At 49.3% G+C, this 17,463-nt stretch overlaps 1 protein-coding gene across 39 annotated transcripts in view; it reads left to right on the forward strand.

Moving 5' to 3' along the window:
• Positions 1–17,463, forward strand: part of LOC110495438 (tensin-1) — a 244,205-nt gene that overhangs the window by 142,059 nt on the left and 84,683 nt on the right. For 7 of the 39 annotated variants that reach the window (XM_090207810.1, XM_090207814.1, XM_090207816.1 and 4 more), the window contains exon 1: positions 12,602–13,241. The exons of 26 other annotated variants lie outside the window; for them this stretch is intronic. The gene's annotated coding sequence lies outside the window, so the exon portion shown is untranslated. Of the gene's footprint in view, positions 1–12,601; positions 13,242–17,463 lie in introns of those variants that run through there. 6 more of the 39 variants (XM_090207807.1, XM_090207813.1, XM_090207815.1 and 3 more) reach the window with 2 other exon arrangements.

A 17,463-nucleotide genomic window follows, 5' to 3' on the forward strand; every position in this document is an offset into this window, starting at 1 on the left:
CCCTCACCTCACCTCCGTACCCCCCTGTCCTCTCTCCCCCTCACCTCCGTACCCCACTGTCTTCCCTCCCCCTCACCTCACCTCCGTACCCCCCTGTCTTCCCTCCCCCTCACCTCACCTCCATACCCCCCTGTCTTCCCTCCCCCTCACCTCCGTACCCCCCTGTCTTCCCTCCCCCTCACCTCACCTCCGTACCCCACTGTCCTCCCTCCCCCTCACCTCCGTACACCCCTGTCTTCCCTCCCCCTCACCTCCGTACTCCCCTGTCTTCCCTCCCCCTCACCTCACCTCCGTACCCCCCTGTCTTCCCTCCCCCTCACCTCACCTCCGTACCCCCCTGTCTTCCCTCCCCCTCACCTCACCTCCGTACCCCCCTGTCTGCCCTCCCCCTCACCTCCGTACCCCCCTGTCTTCCCTCCCCCTCACCTCACCTCCGTACCCCCCTGTCTTCCCTCCCCCTCACCTCACCTCCGTACCCCCCTGTCTTCCCTCCCCCTCACCTCCGTACCCCCCTGTCTTCCCTCCCCCTCACCTCACCTCCGTACCCCCCTGTCTTCCCTCCCCCCCACCTCACCTCCGTACCCCCCTGTCTTCCCTCCCCCTCACCTCACCTCCGTACCCCCTGTCTTCCCTCCCCCTCACCTCCGTACCCCCCTGTCTTCCCTCCCCCTCACCTCCGTACCCCCCTGTCCTCCCTCCCCCTCACATCTGTACCCCCCTGTCCTCCCTCCCCCTCACCTCCGTACCCCCCTGTCCTCCCTCCCCCTCACCTCCGTACCCCCGTCCTCCCTCCCCCTCACCTCCGTACCCCCGTCCTCTCTCCCCCTCACCTCCGTACCCCCGTCCTCCCTCCCCCTCACCTCCGTACCCCCGTCCTCCCTCCCCCTCACCTCCGTACCCCCCTGTCTTCCCTCCCCCTCACCTCACCTCCGTACCCCCCTGTCTTCCCTCCCCCTCACCTCACCTCCGTACCCCCTGTCTTCCCTCCCCCTCACCTCCGTACCCCCCTGTCTTCCCTCCCCCTCACCTCCGTACCCCCCTGTCTTCCCTCCCCCTCACCTCTGTACCCCCCTGTCCTCCCTCCCCCTCACCTCCGTACCCCCCTGTCCTCTCTCCCCCTCACCTCCGTACCCCCCTGTCTTCCCTCCCCCTCACCTCACCTCCGTACCCCCTGTCTTCCCTCCCCCTCACCTCCGTACCCCCCCTGTCTTCCCTCCCCCTCACCTCACCTCCGTACCCCCTGTCTTCCCTCCCCCTCACCTCCGTACCCCCCTGTCTTCCCTCCCCCTCACCTCCGTACCCCCCTGTCCTCTCTCCCCCTCACCTCCGTCCCTCCTTACCTCCTGTTAACGAGAGGTTGCGACACACGCAAGGGTTCCCACCCCTCGTCCAAATCTCCCTTCAGAAACTATACCACAAATGAATCAGTCTGTTTATTTATCGAAGGGTTACTACAGAAACCAGAGTTTTGTATTCCTCAAACATCCTGAAGAAAATTAGATCAATGAGGCATTGAGTCAAAGAAAGAAGGACAACAGTCAGTGAAATCTGGAATCATTCATGTCCTTATTTCGTTTGATTTTTTTTTATGGTTGTATTGTTGAAGTAGGAAATAGATATAAAGAATTTTTATCAATAGACTGTCAGCTTTTTAATACACCCACATTGCAGTATCACCTGAGTGGGAAAGTTCATCCTAAAATCAAAGATTATATGGTGCCAAATCTTAATAACAATAATAGTATGTTCTACGGAGTAATTCAAGGGTTTGTTTGTGAAGACAAACTCACAATGTGTTCATAGTCCTAATTACAGGTTGGGACTAATGATCCCTGTGTAGGACCTCTGCATACACTCTTAGAAAAACAGCCGATATCTAGAATCAATAAGGTGTCTTCGGCTGTCCCCATAGGAGAACACTTTGAAGACACAGATCTGGGATCAGCATACCGTCCTCATGATCATAACCTTAACAATTAGAAGGGACAATTTAAAACTGAGCTTAGAGCAGTGCTCTGCATAGTCGTTATCTTTACAGCAAGTTGCTTGCTTGCCGAACTGAACTATGTATCCTGTAGAGGCTGCAGTGAGAGACTCACAGGCGAAGGTTGGCTGGCTGTTAATGTTAGGTTAATGGGTAACATTGAATCTCTGAGATGACTTTGTCCCTGAAGAAAATAGCCATACTATATCACAGTAAGAGGAAAGAGAGAGAACGTGAGAGAGAGAAACATTGTGGGAGAGAGAGAGAGACAAGAATAGTGAGAGGGAGAGAGAGAGAGATAGAGAGCGCAAAAGAGAGAAAAAGAGAGAAATATATAGAGAGAGTGCAAAAGAGAGAGAAAGAGAGAAATAGAGAGAGAGAGAGATAGAGAGAGAATGAAAGAGAGAAATAGAGAGAGAGAGAGAGAGAGCAGAAGAGAGAGAAACAAGGGTGAGAGTGAGAAGGAGAGAAGAAGAGAGAGAGAGAGAGAGAGAGAGAGCAGAAGAGAGAGAAACAAGGGTGAGAGTGAGAAGGAGAGAAGAAGAGAGGGAGAAAGAGAGAGAGAGAGAAAGAGAAAGCGAGAGAGAGAGATAGCAGAAGAGAGAGAAACAAGGGTGAGAGTGAGAAGGAGAGAAGAAGAGAGGGAGAAAGACAAATGGAGAGAGAAAAAAGAAGGAGATAAAGATAGACTGTTTAAAAGAGAGATGCTGAAATCAGTAGAGTCCTTTAGCTAACTAACCGGAGCCAAACAGATTCTAATCATAGATCTTGGAAAGAACTGAGTGTTTGAGCACGGTGGATTTCATCAACAATTACAGTCCCTTGGACAGACTTTATCCCTTTAATTCTGTTACTGCCTTTATCCCTGTGTTGGCTTAGCTAAGGCAAAACATTTATGTTAGCTTAATCCGCTGAAATGACCGCTAGATGAAAATAAATGAAACACAATGTTGTGATGGCGCGTTCATCGTCTCAGACCATAAACCACGGAGAAGCAAATAGCCTTAATGCAAACATGACTGTGGACTAAGGCCGATGGCCATGCTTTCTTTAGCTGACTCGGTGTTGACCTTGTACTGTAAACATGTCATACGAGGCTTTCTGTGATCAGGAAGACTTGGGGAGTGCTTATGCTAATCTTCAGCATTTCTTCTATCTTGATGTATACACACAGTGTCCCGAGACTACGGCTTTCATTTACATTCTCCTCATTTCACAACAACGTTATCTCGCTCTCGTTTCACAACATTGCTGTAACATCTCTGCAACATTCCTCTAACTTCGAACGGAAATAGAAAAGCAATGAAGAGCTGCTGCATGTCCCTCAGTTTAAGAGAGATGTACCAGAACACAACATCTGAACATTCCACAGACATAACCCAGTAGATACCCTCTAGCTACAGTGCTGACAGGCAGACAGGGGCTAATCGTCATGCTATCCCCGCATAGTTATAACTTGGATGAATATGTTTTCCTTTGCCTTTAAACACAAACCAACCGACTGTCCATCCATTGATCTATGTTGTTGAAACCGCAAAGGCGCTCTGGTTTCGGTCGTAGTGACTCGTTCCTGCTCGTTCATGTTTTGGGGGTGAGGGCTGTGTTGTTCTGCTGCTATAGACAGAGGAACTGTAGTGACCCTTCGGTGTTTGCTGTGGTTGTCGATGTGTAGGTGGTTGGTCTGGATTGTGTTATGTTGTGGTCCGGGGGTTTTACAGAGCTGGAGATGAAGCTGAAAGGCTTGGAGACAGTAGCTGTGCACGGCCCCAAAAAGGCGGTCACATCTTGGGGCCTCTCTCCTATGTTGGCTTTGTGGCCCACAACTTTTAGCCCTGTGAATTATCATGTGACCCACCAACAAATTCAAAAAACATGTTTCAAACCGCAACCCATTCCTAAGCTATGAGTTAAGACAGTGGTTCCCAACCAACTAGGACCTCTGGAGGTCTTGGCCTGTCCACAGGGGTACTAGAACCTCTGGGGGTCTTGGCCTGTCCACAGGGGTACTAGGACCTCTGGAGGTCTTGGCCTGTCCACAGTGGTACTAGGACCTCTGGAGGTCTTGGCCTGTCCACAGTGGTACTAGGACCTCTGGAGGTCTTGGCCTGTCCACAGGGGTACTAGGACCTCTGGGGGTCTTGGCCTGTCCACAGGGGTACTAGAACCTCTGGGGGTCTTGGCCTGTCCACATGGGTACTAGGACCTCTGGAGGTCTTGGCCTGTCCACAGGGGTACTAGGACCTCTGGAGGTCTTGGCCTGTCCACAGGGGTACTAGGACCTCTGGGGGTCTTGGCCTGTCCACAGGGGTACTAGGACCTCTGGAGGTCTTGGCCTGTCCACAGGGGTACTAGGACCTCTGGAGGTCTTGGCCTGTCCACAGGAGTACTAGGACCTCTGGGGGTCTAGGCCTGTCCACAGGGGTACTAGGAACTCTGGAGGTCTTGGCCTGTCCACAGGGGTACTAGGACCTCTGGAGGTCTTGGCCTGTCCACAGGGGTACTAGGACCTCTGGAGGTCTTGGCCTGTCCACAGGGGTACTAGGACCTCTGGAGGTCTTGGCCTGTCCACAGGGGCTACTTGATAAGACTCATGAGACTGTTAGGTCTTCTGGTAAAATGCACATGGGGGGGGGGGGGGGGGGGTGCTCAGCAAAATTCAATTGGTGCAATAGTAAGCAAAACATGTTGGGAACCACATAGCTAAGAGAACATGGTTTCAGACTACCAGTGGGCCCTGACCCCATCATTTGGGAATGGGAGACTCTGCTCCAAAGCAGAGAGGGGGGAAAGTGCCAACTATGTGTCTTCTGTACGGCGTGACAGCAAACACAGCTGGACTGTATGTCCTACTAACCTAGCCCTGAGCTGTCTCACAGCTACTAAAACACTAGCCATACCTCTACACTAACGTAACAGGAAGTAGTGTATTGGCCATGCATGTTACGTAGTATCCTAGTATGGATAGTATTGTGATACAGAAGTCACTGTGGTTGTATGAGTCATGACCAGTCAACAATAGGTTTGATGGACAGTGTGATGGACAGTGTGATGGACAGTGTGATGAACAGTGTGATGGACAGTGTGATGGACAGTGTGATGGACAGAGTGATGGACAGTGTGATGAACAGTGTGATGGACAGTGTGATGGACAGAGTGATGGACAGTGTGATGAACAGTGTGATGGACAGTGTGATGAACAGTGTGATGGACAGAGTGATGGACAGAGTGATGGACAGTGTGATGGACAGTGTGATGAACAGTGTGATGGACAGTGTGATGAACAGTGTGATGAACAGTGTGATGAACAGTGTGATGGACAGAGTGATGGACAGTGTGATGGACAGTGTGATGAACAGTGTGATGAACAGTGTGATGGACAGTGTGATGGACAGTGTGATGGACAGAGTGATGGACAGTGTGATGGTCAGTGTGATGGACAGTGTGATGGACAGTGTGATGGACAGAGTGATGGACAGTGTGATGGACAGAGTGATGGACAGTGTGCCCTCAGCTATACTGAAACCTAGTGGGTTTCCCACGTCTCAGAATGGATTTCCAGCTGTCTCTGCTCCTGCTGCTTCTGAACCCCATTCCCTCTGCCGTTCCCTAACTACTCTATTACTGTGCTGTCACAGAAAAGCTTTCTGGAATGCTGCTGTCGTGCTGTGGGATCTTGGGTTGGAGTCGCCAGAATTGGTTTGGCGTTGAGGGTTAAGGGAGGGAAAGGGGGAGGAGGGAGAGAAGAGAGAAAAGAGAAAGAGGGGGGGGGGGGGGGGTAGGTTTTGGCCATGTCTCTGGCTCGCTTTCCAACCAGACCCTGAAGCTGTCGTCTCCACTCACCCCAAACGCACTCCTCAGTCTTACTCTCAAAACATGCTGTTTTTGTGCTCAGTCTTGATGATATGCTTTGAGATATTATCATAGTAAAACAGTTGATCTCATTGACACACACATCCTGTGTTTTCCAGTTATTTTTAGCTTGGAAAATGTTGTGAAAATGGAGCTGTTGCTTTCCACTACACAGGCTACACAGTAGTGACACAGTATACAGGCTAGCGCTCATTACCGGTTACCACTAGCTGTTTACGTATCAGACACTGGCAGACCATTGCTGCCTGAAAAGAACCCAGTGTTCCAGTAATCAGGTCTGCAAACTTCCTCTAGTCGTCAATGCTGACAGTTGTTGGATGCAGTCCAGGGGTTTATAACGAGACGTGGAGGAAATGACTTGTGGCCGTGGTCCATGGGTGGACCACCTAACCGACCGACCCGGGCCGGGTGTGTGACTGTGACTGTTACTGGGCCTTCACATTGTGTTAGTGTGAGAGATGGAGCAGGGTGATGTTTTGGAATTGTGAAGTCGACTCCACTATTGTTATGAGTTCTAAGAACCCTCGAAGGGATTCTAGTTTCTCCGAGTGCCACTCTAGGGATCCATTCTGACAGCAACTAAAATACAGAGATGTTAAAAAAACAGTGGCAAAAACACTACAAATACTCAACATGGCACTTGATTCATAACAAGTTTAGGACACTGCTGATTGCCTTCTGTTCACTTGAAACCTGCATAACTTGTTGACTTCTCAGTTGTAAGGTTTTGATAGTGACTGTAGTAGTATTGAATTGTAGTCATTTTTGCAGAACATTGCCTGAACGATTCTATCCAGACCAAAACACCAACTCTGCTGCATCTAGAATTAGATTCCACTGTAAAGTCACACACGTCTGCTGCCTCTCCTTTTAGAAACAGTCAGGTTCTTCTGTCATTCCAAGAAAACAGCAGTTGGAAATAATCCTCACAAGACGAGTCAGGCGGTCGCGTTTCATCTTAAGTTGGCCACAAATCCATCTCGGGATTACTGATCTGCTGCTTGCCTAACCATAACATTAAGATGAGCAGATAATTGGCTATCGAGGAGGGAGAAATGGATTTATTAGAGGCAGAATTTAGAGAAACAACACTTCAATGGGCAGTCACGAAATGTAGGGAATCTTTAATGACTTTGTCAATGACTTGTTTTGTTCTGTCGGTTTGTGTCTGAGAATGTCTGACAATATACACATGAAGGATCTTAATTTGAGCCTGCAAGGAAAAGAATACATGTGAATTATTATGTGAATTGTAATTAATGGACATTTTTATTTATTTATTTATTTTTATTTATTTTTTTCTCCCCAATTTCGTGGTATCCAATTGTTTTTTAGTTGCTACTATCTTGTCTCATCGCTACAACTCCCGTACGGGCTCGGGAGAGACGAAGGTTGAAAGTCATGCGTCCTCCGATACACAACCCAACCTAGCCGCACTGCTTCTTAACACAGCGCACATCCAACCCAGAAGCCAGCCGCACCAATGTGTCGGAGGAAACACCCGACAAGGACATCCCTACCGGCCAAGCCCTCCCTAACCCTGACGACGCTAGGCCAATTGTGCGTCGCCCCACGGACCTCCCAGTCGTGGCCGGTTACGACAGGGCCTGGGCGCGGACCCAGAGTCTCTGATGCCACAGCTGGCTCTGCAGTACAGCGCCCTTAACCACTGCGCCACCCGGGAGGCCCATTAATGGACATTTTTGACCAAGGCCTTTAAAACTGACTGGAGAGGGAAGGAGAGTGAAGGGGTGGGTTGTCAGGTAGAATGAGAGATAGCGGTGGAGAGAAAGAGAGATGGAAGGGAGATAGTGAGAGTGAACAAGAAAGCGAGAGAGAGGAAAAGAGGGGAGAGAGATAGAGTGAGAAAGAAAGTGAGAAAGATAGATAGCAAGAAAAACGAGACAGAGAGAGAGAGAGGAGAGATGAGGACACACTCCATGCCTCTACAGAAGCCATTCTGTTTCCCAGGCACAAACACTCCACTTCAAAGGGCCATCACAGTGTCGCCATGGCAACAGCCTTCACTGGCATAGATATACAGGAGATAGATTGCATTAGCAGACAGATGGTAGAGAGAGAAGGAAAGAGGGGAGTGAGATAGAGTGAGAGAGAAAGAAAGCAAGAGAGAAAGATACAGGAGATAGATTGGACTAGCAGACAGCCGGTATGACAGAGATATACAGGAGATAGATTGGACTAGCAGATAGACGGTATGACAGAGATAAACAGGAGATAGATTGGACTAGCAGATAGACTGTATGACAGAGATATACAGGAGATAGATTGGACTAGCAGACAGATGGTATGACAGAGATATACAGGAGATAGATTGGACTAGCAGACAGACGGTATGACAGAGATATACAGGAGATAGATTGGACTAGCAGACAGACACTATGGCAGAGATATACAGTAGATAGATTGGACTAGCAGACAGACGGTATGGCAGAGATATACAGGAGATAGATTGGACTAGCAGACGGACTGTATGGCAGAGATATACAGGAGATAGATTGGACTAGCAGACAGATGGTATGACAGAGATAGACAGGAGATAATTTGGACTAGCATACAGACTGTATGGCAGAGATATACAGGAGATAGATTGGACTAGCAGACAGACTGTTTGACAGAGATATACAGGAGATAGATTGGACTAGCAGACAGACTGTATGGCAGAGATATACAGGAGATAGATTGGACTAGCAGACAGACGGTATGACAGAGATATACAGGAGATAGATTGGACTAGCAGACAGACTGTATGGCAGAGATATACAGGAGATCATTTGGACTAGCAGACAGACTGTATGACAGAGATATACAGGAGATAGATTGGACTAGCAGACAGACTGTATGACAGAGATATACAGGAGATAGATTGGACTAGCAGACAGATGGTATTGCAGAGATATACAGGAGATAGATTGGACTAGCAGACAGACTGTATGGCAGAGATATACAGGAGATAGATTGGACTAGCAGACAGATGGTATTGCAGAGATATACAGGAGATAGATTGGACTAGCAGACAGATGGTATTGCAGAGATATACAGGAGATAGATTGGACTAGTAGACAGATGGTATTGCAGAGATATACAGGAGATAGATTGGACTAGCAGACAGACTGTTTGACAGAGATATACAGGAGATCGATTGGACTAGCAGACAGACTGTATGGCAGAGATATACAGGAGATAGATTGGACTAGCAGACAGACTGTATGGCAGAGATATACAGGAGATAGATTGGACTAGCAGACAGACTGTATGACAGAGATATACAGGAGATAGATTGGACTACAGACAGACTGTATGGCAGAGATATACAGGAGATAGATTGGACTAGCAGACAGACTGTATGGCAGAGATATACAGGAGATAGATTGGACTAGCAGACAGACTGTATGGCAGAGATATACAGGAGATAGATTGGACTAGCAGACAGACGGTATGACAGAGATATACAGGAGATAGATTGGACTAGCAGACAGACTGTATGGCAGAGATATACAGGAGATCATTTGGACTAGCAGACAGACTGTATGACAGAGATATACAGGAGATAGATTGGACTAGCAGACAGACTGTATGACAGAGATATACAGGAGATAGATTGGATTAGCAGACAGATGGTATTGCAGAGATATACAGGAGATAGATTGGACTAGCAGACAGACTGTATGGCAGAGATATACAGGAGATAGATTGGACTAGCAGACAGATGGTATTGCAGAGATATACAGGAGATAGATTGGACTAGCAGACAGATGGTATTGCAGAGATATACAGGAGATAGATTGGACTAGTAGACAGATGGTATTGCAGAGATATACAGGAGATAGATTGGACTAGCAGACAGACTGTTTGACAGAGATATACAGGAGATCGATTGGACTAGCAGACAGACTGTATGGCAGAGATATACAGGAGATAGATTGGACTAGCAGACAGACTGTATGGCAGAGATATACAGGAGATAGATTGGACTAGCAGACAGACTGTATGACAGAGATATACAGGAGATAGATTGGACTACAGACAGACTGTATGGCAGAGATATACAGGAGATAGATTGGACTAGCAGACAGACTGTATGGCAGAGATATACAGGAGATAGATTGGACTAGCAGACAGACAGTATGGCAGAGCTAATAGCCGGGTAAAGGGCCGATGACTGATGGTATAATCTACCCTCCCAGCTTGTCTGGAGGGAAAGCACCAAGTTCACCCAGAGTGCATGAAATCTAAATCTACCCCACAGGAGATCAAGCACCAGCAAGCACACGAAAACCATCTCAAGTATCCTAAATCATTTCCCATTTATGGTTTGTGGTTCGTTCCTGCTGAGATACGTCTTAAGACTGGATCCTGGCTAGAAACATTGGTTGTATTGATCTGGCTTTATCTCAAGACAAACTGAAAAAGCGTTGGAAAAGGTGGCTCACAACACATGAATGTTTGGATAACACAAAACCAGCTCTTCTTTCTATTCAAACATTCAAACAGCCACCCAGTGTTATACATTACATTCTGTTATCTACCTGCCTGTACACCAACAGCGCTGATTTCCAACCTGAAATAGAATAATAAATTCTCTCAGATCTATAGTGTGCTGTGTAGATGTAGAGGAATGTACACACACACTGCACCTGGGACTGACTGTGTGTTGTAGAACCAGCTAGAGCATGGTCATGGGTAGAGGTCGACCGATTATCGGCCAATTTAAAAAAAATAATGTTTTTGTAATAATGACAATTACAACAATACTGAATTAACACTTTTAACTTAATAGAAAAATCAATAAAAACCAATACAAATAAAATCATCAATAAAAATCTATTTAGCCTCAAATAAATAATGAAACATGTTCAATTTGGTTTAAATAATGCAAAAACAAAGTGTTGGAGAAGTAAAAGTGCAATATGAGCCATGTAAAAAAGCTAACGTTTAAGTTCCTTGCTCAGAACATGAGAACATATGAAAATTGGTGGTTCCTTTTAACATGAGACTTCAATATTCCAAGGTAAGAGGTTTTAGGTTGTAGTTAATATAGTATTTATAGGACTATTTCTCTCTATACCATTTGTATTTCATATACCTTTGACTATTGGATGTTCTTATAGACACTATAGTATTGCCAGTGTAACAGTATAGCTTCCGTCCCTCTCCTCGCCCCTACCTGGGCTCGAACCAGGAACACATCGACAACAGCCACACCCGAAGCATCGTTACCCATCGCTCCACAACAGCCGCGGCCCTTGCAGAGCAAGGGGAACAACTACTCCAAGTCTCAGAGCGAGTGACGTTTGAAACGCTATTAGCGCTAACTAGCTAGCCATTTTACATCAGTTACACCAGCCATTAGGCTGATAGGCTTGAAGTCATAAACAGCGCTGTGCTTGTGAAGAGCTGCTGGCAAAACGCGAAAGTGCTGTTTGAATGAATGCTTTACAAGCCTACCACCGCTCAGTCAGACTGCTCTATCAAATCATAGACTTAATTATAACATAACACACAGAAATACGAGCCTCTGGTCATTAATATGGTCGAATCCGGAAACGATCATTTCGAAAACAAAACGTTCATTATTTCAATGAAATACGGAACCGTTCGGTATTTTATCTAACGGGTGGCTTCCCTAAGTCTAAATATTCCTGTTACATTGCACAACCTTCAATGTTATGTCAAAATTACGTAAAATTCTGGCAAATTAGTTCGCAATGAGCCAGGCTGCCCAAAATGTTGCATATATCCTGACTCTGCGTGCAATGAACGCAAGAGAAGTGACACAATTTCACCTGGTTAATATTGCCTGCTAACCTGGATTTATTTTAGCTAAATATGCAGGTTTAAAAATATATACTTCTGTGTATTGATTTTAAGAAAGGCATTGGTGTTTATGGTTAGGAACAGTCGTCCAACGAATGTGCTTTTTTCGCAAATGCGCTTTTGTTAAATAATCCCCCAGCGTTGCATCGATTATATGCAACGCAGGGCACGCTAGATAAACTAGTAATATCATCAACCATGTGATAACTAGTGATTATGATTGATTGTTTTTTATAAGGTAAGTTTAATGCTAGCTAGCAACTTACCTTGGCTTCTACTGCATTCGCTTAACAGGCAGGCTCCCCGTGGAGTGCAATGAGAGGCAGGTGGTTAGAGCGTTGGACTAGTTAACTGTAAGGTTGCAAGATTGTCTCCCCCGAGCTGACAAGGTGAAAATCTGTCGTTCTGCCCCTGTAGGCAGTTAACCCACCGTTCCTAGGCCGTCATTGAAAATAAGAATGTGTTCTTAACTGACTTGCCTAGTTAAATAGAGGTATAAAAAAAAAAAAAATAATAATAATAATTCAAAATTAGCTAAATCGGCGCCCCAAAATTCCGATTTCCGATTGTTATGGAAACTTGAATTCGGCCATTCCGATTAATCGATCGACCTCTAGTTATGGGTGGAACTGGCTCTGAGCCTGCCAACTCATGTTTAACCTGTATGCTGAGAATGTGATGATAGATAGAAAGATAGAAAGAGAGATAGAGGGTAGACCGAGAGAGTGAGAAAAGACACAGAGAGAGAGAGAGGTAGAAATAGAGAGGGAGGTGGAGAGACAGAGAGAGAAAGAGAGAAATAGAGAGAAAAACAGAGTGAGAGAAAGAGAGACAGAAACAGATTCTAACATGAGGAAAGAAGGAGGGATTTAGAGTGTTCTGTCAATCACATTCCAAGCCCCCCCCCCCCCCATCCTGTTAAGGAAGTTCTGCTTTTCATACACACAGCACCTCTTTCCATCATAAGCATGCGTGTACATCAACAGCGGAAGAACCAAAGGGGGGAAGAAAAAGCAAGAGAGAGAGAGAGAGAGAGAGAGAGAGAGAGAGAGAGAGAGAGAGAGAAAGCCAGAGGGAGATAACATAGATTATGTAAAGGTCAAGCTGTAGGCATGAGGGAAGAACAGAACACAACAGTAGGTTTTAGTCCCAGTCTGCATCCAGAGCTCTCTCTAGTTTAGGGTACTGCAGTCAGAAGGAGCCTGGAGCCTTGGCCTTATATAGTGTGTTTTCAACTTTGTTGGCCGCACACGGATTGAACAGAAGCCAGCGGCATTAAGTGTGGATCCTGGAGAAGTTGAGAGGTGTGTGCGTACACACACGCTCGTGCTTGTGCACACGCACAGATTCACTGACTAGCTGGTCTGGCACGCGTTTGGGATTACTCCTGTTGTTTTGAGCGGAGGGGGGGCAGACAGTGGGAGAGTGTCTCTATTTGGTATCTGGAGGGAGAGAGACAGTAGAGAGGGGAGAGAGAGAACGAGGGAGAAGGAGAAAGAGGGAAGAGGAGAGGGAAGGAGAAAGAACGTGAGAGAATTCCATCGTTGAACAGGTAAGAGCGCTGGCTGTACTGTGTCCTCTGATGTTATGGATTGATTGATACTGTGTTCTGTTTTGGCTTGTTGGGTGGAAAGCTCATTCTGAGATAGTCTTAGGTGTCAAAATCAATAAACACAAGTTCTCTTTGTCTTCATCTGCCAAAAGACATGATGGAGGAGCTGGAAGATGTTTTACATTGTAACTACTTACACTGTCCTTTGTTGTAATTATCTGCATGTAGATTTCTAATAAGAGGTACTTGAAAAAAACAATGAAAAAATCTATTGCCATTTCAGACGTAAATCAATGCATATCATGTAACCAAACTATGAGTGTGTCGGCTGATATGGTAGGCTACTGTCCTTCAGTACATAAGAAGTAGTTAGCGCTCCAGCCACACTGTGTTCTGCAGGTTTCCCATGTGTTACGCTGTAGTCCTGGGAAAGTGGCTCTCTGGGGAGCTGGCTAGAGTTCCTTTGAGTCTCGCTCTGCTTTCATGTCCCGAGCGGAGGTGTTTTGTGACTGGTCTAGAGGAGAGTTGAGCTGGCGGAGGGAGAGCGGAGGTGTTTTGTGACTGGTCTGGAGGAGAGTTGAGCTGGCGGAGGGAGAGCGGAGGTGTTTTGTGACTGGTCTGGAGGAGAGTTGAGCTGGCGGAGGGAGAGTGGAGGTGTTTTGTGACTGGTCTGGAGGAGAGTTGAGCTGGCGGAGGGAGAGCGGTGGCTGGCGGAGGGAGAGCGTAGGTGTTTTGTGACTGGTCTAGAGGAGAGTTGAGCTGGCGGAGGGAGAGCGGAGGTGTTTTGTGACTGGTCTGGAGGAGAGTTGAGCTGGCGGAGGGAGAGCAGAGGTGTTTTGTGACTGGTCTGGAGGAGAGTTGAGCTGGCGGAGGGAGAGCGGTGGTGTTTTGTGACTGGTCTGGAGGAGAGTTGAGCGGGCGGAGGGAGAGCGAAGGTGTTTTGTGACTGGTCTGGAGGAGAGTTGAGCTGGCGGAGGGAGAGCGGTGGTGTTTTGTGACTGGTCTGGAGGAGAGTTGAGCTGGCGGAGGGAGAGCGGTGGTGTTTTGTGACTGGTCTGGAGGAGAGTTGAGCGCGAGAGGGAGAGCGGTGGTGTTTTGTGACTGGTCTGGAGGAGAGTTGAGCGGGCGGAGGGAGAGCGAAGGTGTTTTGTGACTGGTCTGGAGGAGAGTTGAGCTGGCGGAGGGAGAGCGGAGGTGTTTTGTGACTGGTCTGGAGGAGAGTTGAGCTGGCGGAGGGAGAGCGGTGGTGTTTTGTGACTGGTCTGGAGGAGAGTTGAGCTGGCGGAGGGAGAGCGGTGGTGTTTTGTGACTGGTCTGGAGGAGAGTTGAGCGCGAGAGGGAGAGCGGTGGTGTTTTGTGACTGGTCTGGAGGAGAGTTGAGCGGGCGGAGGGAGAGCGAAGGTGTTTTGTGACTGGTCTGGAGGAGAGTTGAGCTGGCGGAGGGAGAGCGGAGGTGTTTTGTGACTGGCCTGGAGGAGAGTTGAGCTGGCGGAGGGAGAGCGGTGGTGTTTTGTGACTGGTCTGGAGGAGAGTTGAGCTGGCGGAGGGAGATCGGAGGTGTTTTGTGACTGGTCTGGAGGAGAGTTGAGCTGGCGGAGGGAGAGCGTAGGTGTTTTGTGACTGGTCTGGAGGAGAGTTGAGCTGGCGGAGGGAGAGCGGTGGTGTTTTGTGACTGGTCTGGAGGAGAGTTGAGCTCGCGGAGGGAGAGTGGAGGTGTTTTGTGACTGGTCTAGAGGAGAGTTGAGCTGGTGGAGGGAGAGTGGAGGTGTTTTGTGACTGGTCTAGAGGAGAGTTGAGCTGGCGGAGGGAGAGCGGAGGTGTTTTGTGACTGGTCTAGAGGAGAGTTGAGCTGACGGAGGGAGAGTGGAGGTGTTTTGTGACTGGTCTGGAGGAGAGTTGAGCTGGCGGAGGGAGAGCGGTGGCTGGCGGAGGGAGAGCGGTGGTGTTTTGTGACTGGTCTAGAGGAGAGTTGAGCTGGCGGAGGGAGAGCGGTGGTGTTTTGTGACTGGTCTAGAGGAGAGTTGAGCTGGCGGAGGGAGAGAGGTGGTGTTTTGTGACTGGTCTAGAGGAGAGTTGAGCTGGCGGAGGGAGAGCGGAGGTGTTTTGTGACTGGTCTGGAGGAGAGTTGAGCTCGAGAGGGAGAGTGGAGGTGTTTTGTGACTGGTCTGGAGGAGAGTTTAGCTGGCGGAGGGAGCGCGGTGGCTGGCGGAGGGAGAGCGGTGGCTGGCGGAGGGAGAGCGTAGGTGTTTTGTGACTGGTCTAGAGGAGAGTTGAGCTGGCGGATGGAGATCGGAGGTGTTTTGTGACTGGTCTGGAGGAGAGTTGAGCTGGCGGAGGGAGAGCGTAGGTGTTTTGTGACTGGTCTGGAGGAGAGTTGAGCTGGCAGAGGGAGAGCGGTGGTGTTTTGTGACTGGTCTGGAGGAGAGTTGAGCTCGCGGAGGGAGAGTGGAGGTGTTTTGTGACTGGTCTAGAGGAGAGTTGAGCTGGTGGAGGGAGAGTGGAGGTGTTTTGTGACTGGTCTAGAGGAGAGTTGAGCTGGCGGAGGGAGAGCGGAGGTGTTTTGTGACTGGTCTAGAGGAGAGTTGAGCTGGCGGAGTGAGCGCGGTGGCTGGCGGAGGGAGAGCGGTGGCTGGCGGAGGGAGAGCGGTGGTGTTTTGTGACTGGTCTAGAGGAGAGTTGAGCTGGCGGAGGGAGAGCGGTGGTGTTTTGTGACTGGTCTAGAGGAGAGTTGAGCTGGCGGAGGGAGAGAGGTGGTGTTTTGTGACTGGTCTAGAGGAGAGTTGAGCTGGCGGAGGGAGAGCGGTGGTGTTTTGTGACTGGTCTGGAGGAGAGTTGAGCTCGAGAGGGAGAGCGGTGGTGTTTTGTGACTGGTCTGGAGGAGAGTTGAGCGGGCGGAGGGAGAGCGAAGGTGTTTTGTGACTGGTCTAGAGGAGAGTTTAGCTGGCGGAGGGAGAGCGGAGGTGTTTTGTGACTGGTCTGGAGGAGAGTTGAGCTGGCGGAGGGAGAGCGGTGGTGTTTTGTGACTGGTCTGAAGGAGAGTTGAGCTGGCGGAGGGAGAGCGGTGGTGTTTTGTGACTGGTCTGGAGGAGAGTTGAGCTCGAGAGGGAGAGTGGAGGTGTTTTGTGACTGGTCTGGAGGAGAGTTGAGCTGGCGGAGGGAGAGCGGTGGCTGGCGGAGGGAGAGCGGTGGCTGGCGGAGGGAGAGCGTAGGTGTTTTGTGACTGGTCTAGAGGAGAGTTGAGCTGGCGGAGGGAGATCGGAGGTGTTTTGTGACTGGTCTGGAGGAGAGTTGAGCTGGCGGAGGGAGAGCGTAGGTGTTTTGTGACTGGTCTGGAGGAGAGTTGAGCTGGCGGAGGGAGAGCGGTGGTGTTTTGTGACTGGTCTAGAGGAGAGTTGAGCTGGCGGAGGGAGAGCGGTGGTGTTTTGTGACTGGTCTAGAGGAGAGTTGAGCTGGCGGAGGGAGAGAGGTGGTGTTTTGTGACTGGTCTAGAGGAGAGTTGAGCTGGCGGAGGGAGAGCGGTGGTGTTTTGTGACTGGTCTAGAGGAGAGTTGAGCTGGCGGAGGGAGAGCGGAGGTGTTTTGTGACTGGTCTGGAGGAGAGTTGAGCTCGAGAGGGAGAGTGGAGGTGTTTTGTGACTGGTCTGGAGGAGAGTTTAGCTGGCGGAGGGAGCGCGGTGGCTGGCGGAGGGAGAGCGGTGGCTGGCGGAGGGAGAGCGTAGGTGTTTTGTGACTGGTCTGGAGGAGAGTTGAGCTGGCGGAGGGAGAGCGGTGGTGTTTTGTGACTGGTCTAGAGGAGAGTTGAGCTGGCGGAGGGAGAGCGGTGGTGTTTTGTGACTGGTCTAGAGGAGAGTTGAGCTGGCAGAGGGAGAGAGGTGGTGTTTTGTGACTGGTCTAGAGGAGAGTTGAGCTGGCGGAGGGAGAGCGGTGGTGTTTTGTGACTGGTCTAGAGGAGAGTTGAGCTGGCGGAGGGAGAGCGGAGGTGTTTTGTGACTGGTCTGGAGGAGAGTTGAGCTCGAGAGGGAGAGTGGAGGTGTTTTGTGACTGGTCTGGAGGAGAGTTTAGCTGGCGGAGGGAGCGCGGTGGCTGGCGGAGTGAGAGCGGTGGCTGGCGGAGGGAGAGCGTAGGTGTTTTGTGACTGGTCTAGAGGAGAGTTGAGCTGGCGGAGGGAGATCGGAGGTGTTTTGTGACTGGTCTGGAGGAGAGTTGAGCTGGCGGAGGGAGAG

The sequence above is a fragment of the Oncorhynchus mykiss genome, chromosome 18 (genome assembly GCF_057628025.1).
Source record: "Oncorhynchus mykiss isolate SJ-2025 chromosome 18, ASM5762802v1, whole genome shotgun sequence".
Lineage (NCBI taxonomy): Eukaryota > Metazoa > Chordata > Actinopteri > Salmoniformes > Salmonidae > Oncorhynchus > Oncorhynchus mykiss.